This window comes from Camellia sinensis, chromosome 13 (assembly GCF_055761805.1).
Source record: "Camellia sinensis isolate YWXY chromosome 13, ASM5576180v1, whole genome shotgun sequence".
In the NCBI taxonomy this organism is placed as follows: domain Eukaryota; kingdom Viridiplantae; phylum Streptophyta; class Magnoliopsida; order Ericales; family Theaceae; genus Camellia; species Camellia sinensis.
In genome coordinates this window covers 95,216,096-95,223,187 of record NC_138973.1, presented here as the reverse complement: position 1 = coordinate 95,223,187, position 7,092 = coordinate 95,216,096, and positions in this window count along the sequence as shown.

Genomic DNA, 7,092 nt, shown 5'->3' with positions numbered 1-7,092 from the left:
CCTTGTCCCTATTGGAAGTGTAAAAGAAGCGATGTAGGACACTTGAACAATCCCAAACCTGGGACATGCCATTTACAAATTATTATTATTTTTTATTTATTTATTTTTTTTTTTTGTGAAGTTCATTCAATGGTTGTCCCACATTGAAGGATAAGGGAACTTGAAGTAATCCCACCTTTTATAAATTGTTTTCCATTCTCTCGCATTCTCTCGAGCAGTGTTTTATTATTTGTTTATTGCTTGTTGATGACTTGAAGATTGGGTTATCATTAATATAATATTTTCAATTATTCTTTTTTTTTTTTTTGTAACTGTATATATATATATATATGTATATATAATATAATAGAGTTGAACCAAACTTAATCGAGTCAAGTTCACATTAGCTCGAGCTCAACTCGTTTAATAATCAAGTTTGGTAATAAGGTTCGAGTTCGACTCATTTGGTAATCGAACGAGCTTGAACGAGCTATTAACGAGCCGAGCTTCGAATTGTTCATGAACAGCTCGATTCATTTGCAGCCCTAATCTACCTAAGAAAACTACCAAATGTTTTATCAAATGTTTTACATGTGTGTGGGGTGTACACTCATGCGGAACCCACACCTATGTAAGACATTTGTAAAACTCTTGGTAGAAATGTTGGGATCCCTAATATTTTTTGTTAAAAGGGGAAAAAAGCCTCAGACACATTCGTATTTAAACTTTAAAATGTTACAATTATCATATTACACGTTCATTTTTTTTTTTAATAAAATTTATATAGTTAGAACCTACTTGTTGAGATCTATCAAACAAGACATCTAAATATAATTAAACAAGACATCAAACAAGACATCACAATATTCCGTGTATTCTCTGAAACTAGGGTGTAAATCCTTCCTTGCCTCGAACTACTCTCCTCGGGAGTAAATGTTGCAGTTGTTCTCGGTGTCATTGTTGATACAACACCACTAGTAACCTGTTTACCACTATTTGGGTGAGCTTGAGGACACGATTTAGCTAAGTGTCCTTTCTTTCCACATTTAAAGCAAGCTTCGGAGAAACGGCGACAAACGCCCCAATGTTGTTTCCCACACTATTCGGACTTTTCATTCACAGAAGTCATTGAGTCACCGGTCATTTCAAATTTCTATTTCTTACTCTTCCTTTCGATTGTTGTTGTTGACTTGGACATTTTCAATGCGGCAATATTTGCTTCAGACATCAAGGCTCTATCGAGGACATCCACATATTTTGGCAATTCCAAAACATTTACTTGGTCAAGCACATCAACATTTAGTCCACCCTCAAATTTCCTTGCCTTTTTACAATCGGTGTCAACCATATGGGGTGCATATCGCTCTAGTTCAGTAAATTTGGTCTCGTATTCGGCCACAGTCATGTTACCTTGTTTAAGTTGTTCAAATTTGGATACCTTCCTGTCTCGCATGCATTGGGGAAAATACTTTTGATAGAAAATTTCTTTAAATTGATCCCATGTCAAGCTGTCATTCTCATCCCAGATGAGTATCCACCAACTCCTAGCTTCTTCTTTTAGGGAAAATGTTGCCAATAACACTTTATGCGCTTCAATGCACGGGAATACTTCAAATATCTTTTCAGTTTCAAGTACCCAAGCCTCAGCTTTTACTGGTTCAATACCCCCCCAAAAATTTTGGTGGCTTCATTTTCTTGTATTTCTATGTAAGAGTAATGATGTCATCATTATTTGGCTCTACTTGAACTGGAGGCGGTGGAAGAGGTACAGGTTTTTTCCTTTGCTCTTGTTGTTGCCTCTCTAGTTCAATTAAAACTTCCACTATTTTTTTCTAACTGATCTATTCTAGCATTAGAAGATTCAGACTTATCTACGTTTCTTGTTCTCTCCATTGGTCTAGATAAACATGGATGATAATAAACGTAGGAGGATTTCATGTTCACATAGGTCACATATTCCATATAGAAGTCAAATTACACATAACTTCTTTGTTTATGTGATCACATAGTCACATACTTTCATCTTCATGTTAAAACAATAATCAGGCTCATTAAAATCAACTTGTATGTAAATTCACCTAATTTCTTTTCTCATGCTCATAGTTTTCATTTTCATTTTATCAGACATATACAGAAAAATGCACACATACTCACACATGATAATGTAATGTCCCTATATCTTTTTTAGGACATCCTATAGCTCAATTGGACATGTGTGTGGGTAAATTAACTTGTGCTCTAATACCATTTTGTCATGACCTAAACCTGTCCCTATAGATTTGGCGTCGTAACTGGCTAGTAATTCGAGATTACCAAAGATCTTCCTGTACAAATCAAAATACTTGGGGCTAGTGGAAGCTTATAACATAAAGACAACAAATAGTCCATTGAGTTGTGTCTTTATATACACAAATTCAAATATATATAAACGTTAATTTACCCACTGTACAATACATACATAATATCTTATACAAAAACATCATTCATGTACATATATACATATAACAAAAGCCCGACAATATAGTCACAAACTATACAATGGTCTTCTCAACCTAGCCCCAACTTGGAAACACCAAAAACTCAGTAGGGCTTCAACGGGTGGCTCAGCTAAAGGAACCTTTCTAGGCTTGATCTCCAGGACCCTCACCTATATATATATACAAACAGTGAGTTATAACCCAGTGAATAATATTAAAATAAGGAGGTTAGTGTACGAATTCCAACGATATCGTATCCGTAAAACAAAGCATATCACAATCATTCTCATATCTGAACATAATAATGGTACCTCCAAAAGAACATTTCATAACATCTTCCGACTAAAGTAATCAGTTCTAGATATCGATTAAACATGTCACCACTTTGTCAAGTGGCTAACAAGATCTCATAATTACATATATGTCATGGACCCGCACTAATGTGTCGTCTCCCATGACTTGGGACTATCTTTGGATGCCATAATAGATTCGAATATAGGACATTCGTTCACTTAAACAAATAACAATTCAGAAATCATAACTTATCACATAACATTTCAAATATAATTCATATGAACATATCTTTACAGTAAAGTTACTCATAGTGGGCTTCCAGAATCGGTTGCTTGGTCTAAGAACTTTGACCTATAAACACAAGCATTCATAGCACAACAATTCAACACACATTTAATTCATTCTGTTAGTTCTTACACCTATTCGGTTTGGTTCATCATTATCTATTCATTCACTTAGTTCAATTCATTTTTTCATTTATTATATGCTCATGATATGCGAATGCATGTGAAAAATATGTGAAAACCATGCAAATAGAGGCCCGGAAGTCTAAAAAAAGGAAAAGAAAACAATCCCGAGCCTGCCCTGAAAACCGTACGTACGGAAACCCCACTGCACATGCTCCTGCACGTGCAATTAAAGTAAAATGCGAGCTTTGGTCTGTTTTGTGTTCCGTACGTGTGGGGCTCCCCGCTGCATGTGCGGTTCTAGGCCAAAAGCTGTCTGAAAATCTTTCATGATTTTGAAGCTCAAATTTTGCAACTCTAACTTCATTTTCATGCAATTCAAGACCTCAAACCCTCAAGAACATGTTGAATTTACCATCTATAGCTTCAAACAAAATCATAACGTGAAATTGAAACTCAAATTCAATGAAAAGAGTTCAAACCCTTGTATTCAAACAACAAAATCATAAGCATGAGCTTTAATCTTTGAAATTCATAGAGTTTTCCTCCTCAAGTTCAAAAACTCATGCAAGAAGTAAGAAAACAAATGGATGATCATGAATTCCATGAAAATTATGTCATGCATGTGAAGCCATAAACCCAATTCCTACAAATTCTTCCTTACTTGCTCTTATGAATTATTTACCATCAATTAACACCATTTTTACTTCTATTCATGCATGATTTCTTCTTGATTTAACTTAGATGCTATGATTTCATGTGTATTTTAGCTCAAAATCATGGAAGTAAAGATGAATTCCTACCTTAGATGGTTGAATTATGGCAATTTTGGCTTAATCTTCCTTGTTCTTTTTCTTTCCTTTCTTTTCTTCTTCTCTCCCTTTGTAGAACTCTCCATCTTTTTCTCAACAAGATATTTTTGGCTTTTGTTGAGCCTAAGCAAGACTCATATATATATATATATAATATATAATATGTAATTAAAAAAAATTAATTCACTCAGAATCAGATTTTTACAAAACTTCATACTAGGCCCTAAAAATCACGCTGATTGCAAATATTCAATTAATTTTGGTTTCTGATGTCTTTAAGGCCTTCAATTTTCTAGTTTAAAGTTGTAATTTCAACAGGTTTTCCTACGAACAACAGATATAAATTCAAAGTCTTATAAATCACATCATTAGGCATGCAATTTCATAATAAACACAAAATCAATGAACACATCATGATGCAATTAGCTACCTAATTAATCATATGCATGTTCGGCTGATTACAGATAGAGAGAGAGAGAGAGATAAGATTGAGTGAGGATGACGATGGGTGGTGACAGTGGTGGTTAGGGATGGGCTAAGAGTGGCGATGCGGTCGAGAAAGGACAAAAAAGAGGTTGATGAAGGAATTGAGGTTACTCGCCAGAATATCGCGGCTATAACTACGATAGGTGGAGGTAGTGAGGTCACTGGTAAGGATTTAGTTTGCAATTGGGAGGTCGCTGGAAAGAAGGTCATCAATGGAAAAAGATTGCCGGCGATGGAAAGAGGTTATCGGAAGAAGAGTTGGGGGTCCAAAGAAGAAAGGTATAGTCAGGATTAAGGTAGGGATTCAAAGAGAAAATAGAAGAGACTCAATTAAGTGGGTAGGGTTTCAAAGAAGTGGGAGGTCCAAAGAAAAAAGGCAGGGGTAATTAGCAGCACTATTTTTATTATTTTTCTATGTGACTCTAGTCTGGACAATTGACACGGTAAATCACACTCACCTCCCATGAGGTTAATGACAATTACATTGGGAAAAGTCAATGATTAGTTGTTAGATTAGCAAACAAGTGGATTTCAGTTTGGTTTGTATAACATTTGAAGTGATTATCTGTAAATTAAAAATAAAAAAAAAATCAATTAATAATTTTTTGGATAAACAAATTAGTATAAATTATTGAAGCCAAATGAGAAATACAAGAACTTGTATGTATGTAATGCAGTAAATTATATTTATATATATTGTGGGGGCATAATTTTGGATTGTCTACGTGGCCTAGGTTGTTAGCTGAGGTGCCACATGGGTGGTTTAGGGTTACCGAGGTATGATGCGGTTATACCGGAATTCGAGATAATCGGATAACGGACAAGAGTCCTAGATGACAATAGACTCTTTGTTTAGATAAATGTGGGACTCTTGGGTAAGTTCATCCTAATCCAAATAGGAAGAGTCCTAGATAGTTGTTATCCTTGTAAGGGATAGAGTCCTACGAAGTGAGACTTCTAGAGGATGAGAGCACTGATGATTATAAAAAAAAAGGTACCCTCGTGGGTCTAAGGTATGTTCTGAACTGGAGTGCTATTGTTTAGTCGATATCTTTGTGACATTTGTTGACTGACTTAATCATTAGAGTACCCCCGAGTGGACGAGCCACCGGTCTTGTTTCTTTTTGTGTACAGGTGTTGGGTTTCTCTATTCTTGCACGTGCTCTACAGCTTTGTTCCTAGGATCTCGACAAAGAGATTCGATTTGGTTGTTAAGTCAAAATTCAGCACCCACAATTTGACATCGTGTGTGGAAACTTAGTCAAAATAGATGGCTAATGTTGCACACAATGATCAAGACCAGGGGGTCAGAGATGACTTTTATAGTGAATGAAGAGAGTGCGTCAATCTTGATAAAGGAGATGATAATGATGGTAGGGATAACTGAGAGGAAGTTCTGGAAGCGAATAATGCCACCAACGGCTGAAACCCAAGAGTGAAGAACGACTAGAGGAGGGACAACGGGAGGACACCAGAATAGTCTTGAGAAGAATATTATAATGAGAATGATTTCCAGATCTAGAAAGACCAATGTTAACGTTGGGATGCGAAGGTAAAGGATTTAGCTGGCAAGGTGACAGAGTTACAGTCTATGATGAAGTTCATGGTACAGACTTAGGTATTGTAGCCGACACCACCAATCTCGATATCACCACCAGTGGTCATCAATTCTAGCGTTCAGAACGGTGGGCAAATGTTGGCATGACACAATAGGAAACATATAGGCCCTGTTTGGTGCAGCTGTAAACAAGTGATTATAGATTATAGTTTAACAGATTATAAATTTTAGATTCAAGCAAAAATTGTTAACTTGTTTGGTGCAACTGTGGGATTATGAATTTAAACAGCACAGTAGTGTTTGGTTGAATAAATTGTAAAATAGCTTTTCATTGTGTAATTGCCATTTTGGCCCTTATAAAATGTAAAAATTGTATTTTTTTTCTTTTTCTTCAATTTTATTTTTTAAAAAGTTCTTTTATAAATTAACACATAAAATTGGTACCTATATTGGGAATCAACGTGGATTTTTTTTTTTGGGTAAAAAAAAAAAGAAAAAAAAAACAAACAAACAAACAAAACAAAACAAAAAGGCGATAAAAGGGACTAGGCCCTAACAAAAGGTGCACCAACTATTGACAATGAGAAATTTTGCTAGTTTGCTCTACAAATTGACATACAAGTATTACGTCTCCTCACTTCCATCTTGTTGTCATCAGATTGAATATGATTTCCATGGTGTGGCTTTTGTGACATTGACCCTCCTTCATCAATAGGCACATAATCATTGAATATATCATAAGATTCAAATGGGATGTCTCGTAGCTTACTTTGCCTGATAAAATTGTGAATTGCCATTGTTGCACAAACTAGTTTTTCCTGAGTCGGCCACCCATAGTTTGGTGGGATATCCTTGATCATCGGCCATCTTGATTTTCAAACCCCAAATGTTCTTTCTATTACACTTCTAAGTGATGAATGTCCTTGGTCTTGTGCATTTTGGAGAGGTTAACCAATTTGAAATTCAGCTAAATGGTATCTTTCTCCTTTGCAGGGTGCAAGATATCCCTTTGTATTATGATATGGGGAATCTACCAAGTAAAACTCATCTACATGATACCCAAAATGAAATTAATTGAA